Here is a 16,081-nt window from a genome sequence, read left to right on the forward strand (position 1 = left end):
CAATTTATTTTAGCCTTTGTTCTCCCCATTATTTGTTTATTTTTATCCATATTTTTTACTCATCTGTCCATACCATAGATAAACACAAGGTTTTCACAATCACACAGTCACATTGCAAAATCTATATCATTATATGATATCTTCAAGAAACGTGGCTACTGGAACACAGCTCTACAGTTTCAGGTACTTTCAACTAGCAACATGAAAACACCATAAACTAAAAAGGGGGTATCTATATAATGCATAAGTACAACCTCGAGGATAAACTCTTGACTCTGTTTGAAATCTCTCAGCTACTAACACTTCATTTTGTCTCTTTTCTCTGTTCTCCCTTTTGGCCAAGAAGGTTTTCTCAATCCCTTGATTCTGAGCCCCAGCACATCGCAGGATTTCTGTCCCATATTGCCAGGGAGGTTTACACCCTTGGGAGTCATGCTCCACATAGCAGGGGGAGGGCAGCAAGTTTGCTTGCTGTGTCAGCTTAGAGAGAGGCCACATCTGAGCAACAAAAGAGTTTCTCTGGGGATGACTCTTTGGCATAATTTTAAATAGACTTAGCCTATCCTTTGCAGGGATAAGTTTCATATGGGCAAACTCCAAGATTGAGGGCTTGGCCTATTGATTTGGTTGTCTCCACTGCTTGTGAGAGTATCAGGAATTCTCCAAATGGCAAAGTTGAATTTTTCCCCCTTTGTCCTCATTCCTCAAAGGGGATTTTTCAAATACTTTCTTATTCACTGTTGGAATCACTCTGGGATTTATCAGGGCATCACACTAACCTGGACAAACCAACAAAACCTCACGCCCTATTCAAAGTTCCATGTACTTATGGTGTTCAATTAAACTGACCATACAAGTTAAATTAGGAAATGCACTAGTCAAAATATAAATTTTGCACCAAACAAACACTTCTCCCTTTAGTCTCACACAGAAGTTGAAGTTTTTTTTTTTTTAACATTTTTATTGTAGAGTGTAACATATATGCAAAGCAAAGAAATAAAACAGCAGTAGTTTTCAAAGCACTCTTCAATAAGTGGTTACAAGATAGATCCCAGAGTTTGTCATGAGCTCCCATACAATATTCTCACATTTTTCCTTCTAGCTGCTCCATAATACAGGAGGCTAGAGGGCTTAAATATTTTTATCATCACAATTAACTTTTTTCCTTCATTTTTTGTGAAAAATAACATATATACAAAAGAACTATAAATCTCAAAGCACAGCACCACAATTAGTTGTAGAACATATTTCAGACTTTGAAATGGGTTACAATTTCACAATTTTAGATTTTTACTTCTAGCTGCTTTAAAACACTGGAGACTAAAAGAGATAATTTAATGATTCAGCATTCATATTCATTTGTTAAATGCTATCTTCCATGTATAACTCCATCATCACCTTTGGTCTTTCCATACCTGTCTTTAGGGGTGTTTGGGCTATGGCAATTCTAAATTTTTCATATTGAAAGGGTCTGTTACTAATACGGGGTAGAGAGATGGAACTAGCTCATGTTCCGGAGAGGCTGGACTAGGTTTCAGGATTTATCTGAACCAGGGGCCCATCTAGAGGTTGTAGGTTTCTGGAAAGTTGCTCTAGTGCCTGGAACCCTTGTGGAATCTTATATATTGCCCTAGGTGTACTTTAGAATTGGCTGGAATGGTCCTGGTTGGGGGTTGGCATGTTGTGATAGGCAGCAAAGTTTACCTGAAACTTGTGTAAGAGCAACCTATAGAGTAGCCTCTCAACTCTATTTGAACTCTCTGACACTGACATTTTATTAATTACACTCCTTTTCCCCCTTTTGGTGGGATGGAATTGCTGATCCCATGGTGCCAGGTCTGAATTCATCCCTGGGAGTCATCTCCCATATTACCAGGGAGACTTTCACCCCTGGATGTCATGTCCCACAGTGGGGGAGGGCAATGATTTCACTTGCAGAGTTGGACTTAGAGAGAGTGAGACCACATCTGAGCATTAACAGAAGTCCTTCAGAAGTAACTCTTAGTCATACCTATAGGTAGTCTAAGCTTCTCCACTACCTACATAAGTTTCACAAGAGTAAAGCCTCATGATCGAGGGCATGAACTATTGATTTGGGTGCCCCTAAAGTTTGACACAGTATCAGGGAATTCCCTGATGGTAAGGTTTAATAGTTCCATATTCTTTCTCCCTTCTTCAGGGGACTTTGCTAATACTTTTTGATTATCTGCTTAATATACTCTAGAATGTTTCCAGGCATTACAATAATCTATAAAGGATTTAAGGACCTCTTTTTTATTCTGTGCTTCCTGTGTATCAGTTGTTCAAATGAGCTATATAGATAGGTTGAATTAGATTATACACTACAGATATTTTCAGTTTCAGAGCAAATAAACCTTTCTTCCATTGGTCTCAAAGAGTATGTGTTGTCCTAAAATATAGGTACTGTCTTATTTGCCCCTATGTTCTGAATTACTTTAACCTCAATCTGTTTGGCTTCATTCTCCTCTCTAAATATCAGGTTATATGTAGGAAACGTCCTCTCAAAATCCAGAAATATTAACCACCATTCTGGACTTTGTGTGTCAGCTCTAAAAGTTTACAATCTAGACCCCCTGTTTTCTTATAAACATTTCTTAAGGTGACCATACCATTGTTGTTCTTTTATTTTTGGCTTATTTTGTCTCACCAACTGTCCCACATGTTCATTCACATCATTGCATGCCTCACGACTTCATTCCTTTTTGTAGCAGCACAACCTTCGTTCCTAAGTATACACCACTCTTCACCAATCTACTCCTCTGTCAGTGCATCCTTCAGCCACCTACATCCATCAGGCATCATGTAGAAGACCCAAAATCCACAGTCCATCAACATTCTCAATTTTAGATAATTTCATTGTTCCCAAGAGAAAGGAAACCAATAAACACACCCTTGCCAAATAGGAAATCTAAACCTCCTCTCAACTCTTGTCCCTTACCCCATTCTTTACCTTTGCTGTTGCTGTGGTAGCGCTGATGATTTCCTTTTGAACATAGCTCATACCATGCAATAGCAATTTTCTCCCTATGCCCTGGACTTAAACACTCTTTAAACAACAGTCATATTTTTGAAGTAATTCTTATGAGAACTAATTCATATTTCTAGTGTGACTCAGTGGGACACATAAGTCTATACACCCCCTTTCAATCTTGTTCATCTTCAATACAGTAATATTACTTCTAGACCCACTAGAGAATCACCTTCACTCCTATGCATTCCCTTACATCGGAGTTCAATTTCATTAGCTAGCAATTCACCCATCTCTAGTTTCTATGTATCTCTAAGTCCCCTATATTCTGTATTATAAGCCTCTGATTATATCTTCACACGGGACATAAAAGTGGAGTCATACAGTATCTATCCTCTTGTGTCTGACTAATTTTACTCAGCATTATGTCCTCTAGGCTCAACCATCTGGTCATGTGCTTCAGGACATCATTTTGCCTTACTGCTGCATAGTATTCCATTGTATGTATATACCACATTTTCTTCATCCATTTTCTTGATCACCTGTTGATGGGCATTTGGTTTGCTTCCATCTCTTGGCAATTGTGAATAATGCTGCAATGAACATTAGTGCACAAATGTCTGTTTGTGTCATTGCTTTCAGCTTTTCTGGGTATATACCAAATAGTGCTATTGCTGGGTCATAGGGCAACTTGATATTTAGTTTCCTAAGGAACTGTGAGACAGTCTTCCATAGTGGCTGCACTATTACACATTCCCACCAGCAGTGCATAAGTGTCCCAGTTCCTCCATATACTCTCCATCATTTATAGTTTCCTGGGTTTTTTTAATAGCAGCCCTTCTTATACATGTGAGGTAGTATCTCGTTGTAGTCTTGATCTGCATTTCCCTTATAGCCAATGAAAATGAGCATCTCTTCATGTGCTTTTGAGTCATCTGTAATTGCTCTTCAGAAAAATGCCTATTCATATCTTTAGACTATTTTATAATTGGATTATTTGTTCCTTTGTTGTTGAGTTGTTTGATTTCTTTGTATATACAGGAAATCAAACCTTTGTCTGATATGTGATTTTCAAATATTTTCTCCCATTGAGTTGGCTGCCTCTTCACCTTTTTGACAAAGCCTTTTGAAGTGCAGAAGCACTCATTTTTCTTTTGTGGTTGTTCTTTGGGTGTAAAGTTTAGGAAGCTACCTCCTATTACTAGGTCTTGAAGATGTTTCCCTACATTTTCTTCTAGAAGCTTCATGGTGCTAGTTCTTATATTTAGGTGTTTGATCCACTTTGAGTTAACTTTTGTAAAAGATGTAAAATAGGGGTCCTCTTTCATTCTCTTGGCTATTGATATCCAGCTCTTCCATGCCCAATTATTGAAGACTATTTTGTCCCAGTTCAGAGGATTTGGGGGTCTTGTTAAAAATCAGTTGACCATTGATTTGGTGGTCTATTTCTGTACTCTTGATTCAATTTTATTGGTCAATTCTTCAGTTTTTCTGCCAGTGCCATGCTATTTTGACCACTGTGGCTTTATAATAGGTTTTAAAGTCAGGGAGTGTTAATCCTCCCACTTTGTTCTTCTATTTTAGGATGCTTTTAGCTGTTCAGGGTCTCTTTCCCTTCCAGCTGAATTTGGTAGTTAGCTTTTCTGAATCTTCAAAGTAGGTTATTGGGATTTTGATTGCTACTGTGTTGAATCTGTGGATCAATTTGGGAAGAAATTGACATCTTGACTATATTTAGCTTTCCTATCCATGAGCAGGGAATATCTTTCCACCTATTTAGATCTCCTTTGATTTCTCTTAGCAATATTATGTAGTTTTCTGTGTACAAGTCCTTTACATCCCTAGTTAAATTCATCCTAAGTATTTGATTCTTTTAGTTGCTATTTTGAATGGAATTTTTTCCTTGACTGACCCCTCAGCTAGTCATCTAGCTATAGGATAGATAGTTATCTATCCTATAGCATGTGTATAGAAATGTTACTGATTTTTGCACATTAATTTTATATCTTGCTACCTGGGTGAAATCTTTTTTCATTAAATTATTTCCATGAAGATATAACCCACCCAATTATGAATGGGGACTTTTGATTAGGTGGTTTCTATGGAGACATGTCTCCACCCCATTCAAGGTGGGGTTGTTTACTGGAATCCTTTAAGAGAGAACCATTTTATAAAAAACTTCAGAGCCCACATAGCCAGAGACCTTTGGAGATGCAGAAGAAAACACCCCTGGAGGAAGCCATTTTGAAATGAGACACTAGGAGAGAAAGCTAGCAGACATTGTGATGTCCCTTTCCAGCAGACAGAGAAATCCCAAATGAAGGAAGCCAAGAGATGAAACCCAGTTCCAGAGAAGCCAAATGAGGAACTCCCACAGGAAACAGAGGCTGAAAGCAATGGAGCCCAAGAACAAGGGACCAGTAGATGTCAGCCATGTGCCTTCCCATCTAACTGAGGTGTTCTGGCCAGCATCAGCCTTTCTTGAGTGAAGGTAAATTTTTGTTGGTGCCTTAATATGGACATCTTCACGCCTTAGAATTGTACATTAGTTTATTAAGTTGTCAAAATACAATATACCAGAAATTAAGTGGCTTTTATAAAGGGAATTTAATAAGCTAAAAAGTTTACAGTTCTAAAGCTGGGACAGATTGAATGAAAAGTTATTTAAAGGCAAAGTCATGGAAGCTAAGATATGAAGCTAAGAAAGCTTGGGCCAGGAGATATGGTCACTACACTTTGAGTGTCTCATTTCCCTGGAGTCAATGATCTTCTAGATGTTTAACAGCTGGCTCCCTGAGGAACAAAAGCTCATTTGTAGTGTTTCCTGATTTCTATGATGTAGTTTTAAGCTACCAAGAGTTTAAGGACCAGATAGCAATATTTTTGTAAAGTAACAATTGGTTCATGCTAGCTAATACAAGCCAACTCCAACACACTTCTGCCTGGAGTCCAGAGACCTAATTCTTAGAAGTTCAGAGTAGAATTTGGATTCCCTTCATCCATATTCTATATCACTTTTTCCTCTCTTCAGGTAAATCTCTTTACAGCAGAGTAGAATTCTTTTGCATTTAGAGGAATCCCCATCCCTAACCATAGGTGTGGCCTTGCTTTTCCATCCCTCCAAACATAGTTTATTCATGTTCAAAAAATATATAATGTGTTTTCTACTTTCCAGCTATTATGTCATATCAGAATACATAAATCCAAAGTCAGTAATATTAGCAAGGTGTAGGATATTCAGTATCGAATAACCATGAGTTATCAACAATGTTGCCTATGCCAAGTAGCAACAAGGTCAGTATAGTTTCTCTGACAGATAATCCTCAAGAATGAAGCCTATATATGTCTTATATATGTATAACCTGGTATTCAGAGATAAAAACAAAGTTGATCAGGTCAGGATTAAGGTAATTCAGAATGCAGGGGAAAGGAAGGCATTGTCTATATTTTAGAACCTCATCTACTATTCTAGTTTGCTAGCTGCCAAAATGGAATACACCAGGAATGGAATGGCTTTTAACGGGGTGAATTTAATAAGTTGCAAGGTTTACAGTTCTGAGGCTGAGAAAATGTCCCAATTAAAACAATCCTACAGAAATGTCCAACCTAACCTAAGGCATCCAGGGGAAGATACCTTGTTTCAAGAAGGCCAGTGACATTCAGCATTTCTCTCTCAGCTGGAAGAGGACATGGTGAACATGGCAGCATCTGCTGGCTTTCTCTCCAGGCCTCTTGTTTCATGAAGTTCCCCAGGAGGCATTTTCTATCTTCATCTCCAAAAGTCACTGGCTGGTGGACTCTCTCCTTTGTGGTTCTGCAGCATTCTGCTGTGGCTTTCTCATGGATCTAAAAAGAGACTCTCTCCAAAATGTTTCCTCTTTTAAAGGATTAGTGGGTGGAGTCACAATTCCATGAAAGCTGTCTGATGGAAACTTACCATCCACAATTGGGTGGGTCATCTCTAAGGGAACAATCAAAATGCTCCCAGCCAACAATATTGAATAAGGATTAAAGGACATGGCTTTTCTGGGGTCCACCACAGATTCAAGCTGGCACAACTACTCTTTAAGACCAAAGGAAGAACGGTTTATTTTGTTCAGAACCTAAATTTTCTGTAGCACATAATCTAACTCAACCTGTTCAGAAAGTTCATTAACTTTGAGGAGGTGGGGGCGGGGAAAGGGGTAGTACATGGTCCAGGAATTGAACCCAGGTCTCCTGCATAGGAGACAGGCATTCTACACTAGATAGTTCATTTAAACAGTAGAAACACAGAAAGCCCAGAATAAAAATGAGGGCCTTCAATCCTGTATAACTTAATAAAATGCCTGGATATATCCCAGAATATAAGCAGATAATCAAAAAGTATTGGAAAAGTTCCTTGAAGGATGGGAGAAAAAAAACATGGAACTATTAAACTTTACCACCAGGAAAATTACTGGTACTATGTCAGGAATTAGACATCAGAGACATTAGAGACACCCAAATCAATAGGACAAGCCCTTGATCTTGAGGCTTGCTCTTGTGAAGCTTATGTAGGTAGTGGAAAAGCTTAGCCTACCTATAGGTATGACTAAGAGTTACTTCCGGAGGACCTCTTTTATGGCTCAGATGTGGCCTCACTCTCTCTAAATTAAACTCTGTAAGTAAAATCATTGCTCTCCTCCCTACATGGGACATGACATCCAGACATCCAGGGGTGAAAGTCTCCCTGGCAGCATGAGAGATGACTCCCAGAGATGAGTCTGGCTTGGCATCATGGGATCAACAATGCCACCCTGACCAAAAGGAGGAAAAGAAATGTAACAAATAAGGGATCTGTGGCTAAGAGAGCTCAAATAGAGTTGAGAGTCTACTCTGGAGGTTGCTCTTACACAAACTTCAGATAGGCTTTGCTACCTGTCATAACTTGCCAAACCCCAACCAAAACCATTCCAGCCAATCCTAAACAACACTTAGGGCAATATATAAGATTATACAAAGGTTCCATACACTTGGGTAACTTTCCAGAAACCTACAACCTCCAGATGTGTCCCTGGATCAGATAAGTCCTGAAATCTAGAGGGGCCAGTATTTTCAGAACATCATATAGTTCCATCTCCCTACTCCTTATTATTGACAACCTTTCCAATATGAAAAAGGTAAAATGGCCATAACCCAAATACCCCTAAAGAGTGAGAGAAAGGTCAAAGGTGATTGTGGAATTATACAGAGAGGGTAAGCCTTAACAAACAAAGATGATTGCTGAATCATTATACTGACGTTTCTTTTAGTCTCCAGTATCTTAGAGCAGCTAGGCATAAAGACCTAAAATTGTGGAATTGTCACCCATACCAAACTCTGAAATCTGTTATAGAACTAATTGTTGTGCTGTGTTTTGAAATTTATTGATTTTCTGTATATATGTTATTTTTCATAAAAATGAAAAAAGAGATGATAAAAAATATATATTCCTTCTACCCTCCAATATTCTGGAGCAACTAGAAGGAAAAATCTGAGATGATGGTATGGCAACTCATGACAAGCTCTGGGATCTGTCCTGTAACTACTTGTTGAAGAGTGCTTTGAAAACTGTTGTTTTCATTCTTTGCTTTGTATGTATGTTATGTTATACAATTAAAAAGTTAATAATAAAAAAAAAGGATGAAGCCTGTGTATTGTTTCAGCAATTTACAGGAGAACTATGATTTCCTGTGAGCAACTAAAAGCATGAATGATATAACTACATATATGGTCCAAGAATAAGCAAAATAATTGCATTGGACATTTGGAATCTATATTTAGGAAAGAATCATTTCTCTAAAAGAGAGCCTAAAGGAAATATAACCTGCGTATTCTGCCTAGCATGCAGATAAATGTTATAAAACCATGAAGAGCACTCAACTTCTGTCCCTGGCTTTAATCCAGAAAAATGTACTTACTTCACAGTTGCAAAATTAGAATTGTTTTCCTAGAATTCAGAGTTGGTTGACCTCTATGTAAATCAAGCCTCATCCTCAGAGAAGCAAAAGATTGTTTGCCTATTTTAAATGATAATTGTTTTCAGTTTTCAGTCTCACTCCCGTTGGAGCATATTGTTTTTTAAAAGGTAACCTTTTTATGCATCAAAACCAGCTCTTTTTCTCTCCTTTCATCCCCTTCACAAGGCTCTGGATCAGGCCAGGTCTAGGCACTAGGATACAAAGAGAAGCAAACACAAATGCTGTTCCCTGGAAAACCTACACTTCTGTGGGGAAGACAGGTAAAATTATATATATGATTAACTATAATCAAAATAGAACTGAGTCAAAATAGAGGTGGAAATCAAGTTCTATAGAGACTCAAAGACAGAATTAATTGTCATGACGCAGACTAATGATGTAAGATTAATAAATTCACTTACTACTAGCCAGTAGCATCTTCATATTATCTGCTATGACTGCTGTACCAGACAGAAACTGTTGTGCATCCCAGAAAGGCCATGTTCTTTAGTACTCATTCAATATCACTGGAAGGGAGCTTTTTATTGTTTCCATGTAGATGTGACCCACCCAATTGTGGGTGCAAACTTTTGATTAAATGGTTTCCCCAGAGATGTATCTCTACATATTCAAGTTGGGTTTGCTTACTGGAGCCCTTTAAGTGGGAGCCATTTTTTAAAAAAGCTTCCATGCCAACAGAACACACACAGCCAGAGACCTTTAGAGATACAGAAGGATAACACCCTCAGGGATCCTTATAAAATGAGAAGTCACCATGTGTCTTCCCAGGTGACAGAGGTGTTCTGGATCCATTGGCCTTTCCTGAGTCAAGGTATCTTCCTTTGGTGCTTCAGTTTGGACATTCTCATGGCCTTAGAACTGTAAACTTGTAACTTAATAAATTCCCCTTTTTAAAAGGCATTCCATTTCTGGTATATTGCATTCCAACAGCTTTAACAAACTAAAACAACTGCTTTCTAGTATGCACATACACAGTAATACAGGGAGCATTTTTATATACTCTGAATTTCACATCAAGTTCATGTATTGTCTACCCCCCTCTACTAAACTAAACATTTAGGGATCATATGACATTTTCTTAGTGAATTTGATAAACTGATTGTAAAATTCATATGTAATAGTAAATATGCAAAAATAAACTAAACAATTTGAAAAGAGAAGCAAAAGCAAGCATAGACTTACTCTCTTGGGCAACAACATATTTTATAAATAAGTTATATCAAAATTAATATGGTAATCAGGAATAGGCAAATCAGTCAATAGAATAGCATCTGAAACTGACCCATGCATATATGAAAATCTGATACAAGCTACAGGTAATATTTCTAAATTAAAAGGAAATTGATGAACCATATAATGAATGTAGCTAGTATAACTGACCATATGGAAACAAGAATAATATTGGATTTTTCCTCCCCTTCTTTCCTCAAAATAATAAAGAATCCATGTTATATAATTCTCACTATATTACATGGTCAATAAAAAGAGTAAGTAGATTTATGTGTAAAGATATAAAAAGATCTTTAAACTACAAAATAAAAAGAGCAGTTTTCATAAAAATATATATAGCATTTATATTATATATGTGTGTGTGTGTTTGTGTATGGGGAGGACAAACTCAAAGCCCCAATTATTCCTGTACATAAAACTGCATATGTACAGAAAGGATATGGAAAGAAATATAATATACTATCATTACCAGAGCTCTGTCAACACCAGAGCCAACATCTGCTTCAAGCTCAGGGTCTCACCACAAGAAAAAATTCAAGGATGAGAAAGCAAATAGCAACAAACCATGAAGTTTATTGAGGAGATAGTACAAGCTAAAGAAATTAACATGGGCATACTCAAGTGGATTCACCTATGCTTGGGCTTTTATAAGTTGGCTGATTGCTATGCTTTAGACCAAAGCTAGGTGTGGAAAGTCCCCCATTTCTCCTTTCTTTCTTTTTTTTTTTTTTTTTTTTCTCTTTAAGGTGTGCACTTTTATTGAACTGGTCTCAAGTCAGTGTACAGGTAAGCCCTGGCTGCCCCCACAGCATGACCAACTCCCAGGGAGACCAAAAGCCTTCATACATCTAAAGTTAGGGGACAAAAAGGGTGGGGGGTGGGGTGGGGGGCCACAATGCCTGACCATTCAAAATTAAAAAAAAAAAAAAGTATTAAGGCGGAAGATTTCTCTTTTTTTGAAATTTGGATGACACATAATTTACACGAAAGCAATGCTGTCACCCTCCCCAGTGTGGATGTGGGCGAGGACTGGGCTGTTCTCCTTAGGGAGAAGTGGGCAGCTTCTGGGAAGGCAAGGAACTTCCTGTAACAATACATCTCACGGTATTTGGAATGACTATTTAAAAAAAAAAACAATGTACAATCAAAGTCCTCGGCCACATTTGTAGAACTTTGGGGATGCTCGCTCCAACCAACTGCTGTCACCTTCACCGTTCCAGTTTTTAAATCCTGAGTCAAGCGCCAAAAAACAAAATGAAAAAAAAGAAAAAAAAAACCCCCCAAAAAAAAATAACCAAATAAAGCCATGCCAATCTCATCTCGTTTTCTGCGCAAGTTAGATTTTGTCAAGAAAGGGTGGAACTCAACTAGCAGTCCACCTAGAAGCATTTGCGGTGGACGATGGAGGGGCCGGACTCATCGTACTCCTGCTTGCTGATCCACATCTGCTGGAAGGTGGACAGCGAGGCCAGGATGGAGCCGCCGATCCACACGGAGTATTTGCGCTCAGGGGGGGTGATAATCTTGATCTTCATCGTACTGGGTGCCAGCGCTGTGATCTCCTTCTGCATCCTGTCGGCGATGCCCGGGTACATGGTGGTCCCGCCAGACAGCACCGTGTTGGCGTAAAGTTCCTTGCGGATGTCCACGTCACACTTCATGATGGAGTTAAAGGTAGTTTCGTGGATGCCACAGGATTCCATGCCCAGGAAGGAGGGCTGGAAGAGGGCCTCGGGACAGCGGAACCGCTCGTTGCCGATGGTGATGACCTGGCCGTCAGGTAGCTCGTAGCTTTTCTCCAGGGAGGATGAGGAGGCGGCGGTGGCCATCTCCTGCTCGAAATCCAGGGCAACGTAGCAGAGCTTCTCCTTGATGTCACACACAATTTCGCACTCGGCTGTGGTGGTGAAGCTGTAGCCGCGCTCGGTGAGGATCTTCATGAGATAGTCGGTCAGGTCCCGGCTGGCCAGGTCCAGACGCAGGATGGCGTGGGGCAGCACGTAGCCCTTGTAGATGGGCACGGTGTGGGTGACCCCGTCGCCGGAGTCCATGACGATGCCCGTGGTGCGGCCAGAGGCGTACAGGGAGAGCACGGCCTGGATGGCCACATACATGGCAGGGGTGTTGAAGGTCTCGAACATGATCTGGGTCATCTTCTCATGGTTGGCCTTGGGATTAAGGGGGGCCTTGGTCAGCAGCACCGGGTGCTCCTCCAGGGCGACGCGCAGCTCGTTGTAGAAGGTGTGATGCCAGATCTTCTCCATGTTGTCCCAGTTGGTGACGATGCCGTGCTCGATCGGGTACTTCAGCATCAGGATGCCTCTCTTGCTCTGGGCCTCGTCGCCCACATAGGAGTCCTTCTGGCCCATGCCCACCATCATGCCCTGGTGCCGGGGGCGCCCCACGATGGACGGGAAGACGGCCCGGGGCGCATCATCGCCCGCGAAGCCGGCCTTGCACATGCCGGAGCCGTTGTCAACCACGAGCGCAGCGATGTCATCATCCATGGTGAGCTTGGAGGTGGCGGATGTAAACCGGCGGTGGTGGCGGCTGAGCGGCGAGAGGCCTGTACTCGTGGGGTGGACGCGGTGTCGGCGGACTCTCCTTTCTTTCTTATCTTTTTGTTTGTTCCAGCCATTTCTGAGAAGTAGGACAAAAGCCCCCATCACCTGATATTTTTGCCTTGTGGAGAAGCAATTTTCTATTTTGCTGTAGTTGCTGCTGCAGTTCCAATGCTGACTTAATCCTCTGCACTCTGCATCTGAATTTGACCAATACCTCTGGCCAAAGTTGACATACTCTAGCCTGTCTTAACATCCCTGTGAAAGAGTTGTACATCCTTAATCTTAAGGGGAAGCTGCAGAGCAAAGGTATGACTTCTGGAGCTGCTTCCTGCTGTCTTAGGAACAATAGCTCTTGCCTGCGAGGGTGTGAAACTCTCTCTCTATTCTAGCAGAAACAGAGAGGAGCCAGTCTTTGTTCAGGAAAGCAATACACTTGCTAGTCAATATGAGTTTAGCTTGCAGCCTGTTGGAGACAAATTTGACAAGAAGACCCAAATAGGCATTCTCCAAGACACTTACTAGTTAGAATGTCAGAGGTCAAAGAGAAAGAGAAGATCTTGAAAGCAGCAAGAGAAAAACAATCCATTACATACAAGGGAAACCCAATAAGACTTTGTGTAGATTTCTCAGCAGAAACCATGGAAGCTAGAAGACAGTGGGATGATATATTTAAAATACTAAAAGAGAAAAACTGCCAACCAAGACTCCTATATCCAGCAAAATTATCTTTCAAAAATGAGGGAGAAATTAAAACATTCTCAGACAAAAAGTCACTGAAAGAATTTGTGACCAAGAGACCAGCTCTGCAAGAAATACTAAAGGGAGCACTAGAGTCAGATACAAAAAGACAGAAGAGAGAGATATGGAAAAGAGTGTAGAAAGAAGGAAAATCAGATATGATATATATAATACAAAAGGCAAAATGTTGGAGGAAAATATTATCCAAACAGTAATAACACCAAATGTCAATGGACTGAATTCCCCAATCAAAAGACATAGATTGGCAGAATGGATTAAAAAACAGGATCCTTCGATATGCTGTCTACAGGAAACACATCTTAGACCCAAAGATAAACATAGGTTGAAAGTGAAAGGTTGGGAAAAGATATTTCATGCAAATAACAACCAGAAAAGAGCAGGAGTGGCTATACTAATATCCAACAAATTGGACTTCAAATGTAAAACAGTTAAAAGAGACAAAGAAGGACACTATATACTAATAAAAGGAACAATTAAACAAGAAGACATAACAATCATAAATATTTACGCACCGAATCAGAATGCCCCAAAATACGTGAGGAATATACTGCAAACACTGAAAAGGGAAATAGACTCATATACCATAATAGTTGGAGACTTCAACTCACCACTCTCATCAAGGGACAGAACATCTAGACAGAGGATCAACAAAGAAATAGAGAATCTGAATATTACTATAAATGAACTAGACTTAATAGACATTTATAGGACATTACATCCCACAACAGCAGGATACACCTTTTTCTCAAGTGCTCATGGATCATTCTCAAAGATAGACCATATGCTGGGTCACAAAGCAAGTCTTAACAAATTTAAAAAGATTGAAATCTTACACAACACTTTCTCGGACCATAAAGGAATGATGTTGGAAATCAATAATAGGCAGAGTGCCAGAAAATTCACAAATACGTGGAGGCTCAACAACACACTCCTAAACAATGACTGGGTCAAAGAAGAAATTGCAAGAGAAATTAGCAAATACCTCGAGGCGAATGAAAATGAAAACACAACATATCAAAACTTATGGGACGCAGCAAAGGCAGTGCTAAGAGGGAAATTTATTGCTCTAAATGCCTATATCAGAAAAGAAGAAAAGGCAAAAATTCAGGAATTAACTATCCATTTGGAAGAACTGGAGAAAGAACAGCAAGCTAACCCCAAAGCAAGCAAAAGGAAAGAAATAACAAAGATTAGAGCACAAATAAATGAAATTGAAAACATGAAAACAATAGAGAAAATCAATAAGGCCAGAAGTTGGCTCTATGAGAAAATCAATAAGATTGATGGGCCCTTAGCAAGATTGACAAAAAGAAGAAGAGAGAGGATGCAAATAAATAAGATCAGAAATGGAAGAGGAGACATAACTACTGACCTCACAGAAATAAAGGAGGTAATAACAGGATACTATGAACAACTTTACGCTAATAAATACAACAATTTAGAGGAAATGGACGGGTTCCTGGAAAGACATGAACAACCAACTTTGACTCAAGAAGACATAGATGACTTCAACAAACCAATCACAAGTAAAGAAATTGAATTAGTCATTCAAAAGCTTCCTAAAAAGAAAAGTCCAGGACCAGATGGCTTCACATGTGAATTCTACCAAACGTTCCAGAAAGAATTAGTACCAATTCTCTTCAAACTCTTCAAAAAAATCGAAGTGGAGGGAAAACTACCTAATTCATTCTATGAAGCCAACATCACCCTCATACCAAAACCAGGCAAAGATATTACAAAAAAAGAAAACTACAGACCAATCTCTCTAATGAATACAGATGCAAAAATCCTCAATAAAATTCTAGCAAATCGTATCCAACAACACATTAAAAGAATTATACATCATGACCAAGTAGGATTCATCCCAGGTATGCAAGGATGGTTCAACATAAGAAAATCAATTAATGTAATACACCATATCAACAAATCAAAGCAGAAAAATCACATGATCATCTCAATTGATGCAGAGAAGGCATTCGACAAGATTCAACATCCTTTCCTGTTGAAAACACTTCAAAAGATAGGAATACAAGGGAACTTCCTTAAAATGATAGAGGGAATATATGAAAAACCCACAGCTAATATCATCCTCAATGGGGAAAAATTGAAAACTTTCCCCCTAAGATCAGGAACAAGACAAGGATGTCCACTATCACCACTATTATTCAACATTGTGTTGGAGGTTCTAGCCAGAGCAATTAGACAAGAAAAAGAAATACAAGGCATCAAAATTGGAAAGGAAGAAGTAAAACTATCACTGTTTGCAGATGATATGATACTATACGTCGAAAACCCGGAAAAATCCACAACAAAACTACTAGAGCTAATAAATGAGTACAGCAAAGTAGCAGGTTACAAGATCAACATTCAAAAATCTGTAGCATTTCTATACACTAGTAATGAACAAGCTGAGGGGGAAATCAAGAAACGAATCCCATTTACAATTGCAACTAAAAGAATAAAATACCTAGGAATAAATTTAACTAAAGAGACAAAAAACCTATATAAAGAAAACTACAAAAAACTGCTAAAAGAAATCACAGAAGACCTATATAGAT

General features: G+C 39.2%; 1 pseudogene; it reads right to left on the bottom strand.

Moving 5' to 3' along the window:
* Window positions 1–10,925: 10,925 nt before the first annotated feature.
* Window positions 10,926–12,792, bottom strand: LOC143669303 (actin, cytoplasmic 1 pseudogene; annotated as a pseudogene).
* Window positions 12,793–16,081: the final 3,289 nt, after the last annotated feature.

The sequence above is a fragment of the Tamandua tetradactyla genome, chromosome 1, assembly GCF_023851605.1.
Source record: "Tamandua tetradactyla isolate mTamTet1 chromosome 1, mTamTet1.pri, whole genome shotgun sequence".
Taxonomy (NCBI): domain Eukaryota; kingdom Metazoa; phylum Chordata; class Mammalia; order Pilosa; family Myrmecophagidae; genus Tamandua; species Tamandua tetradactyla.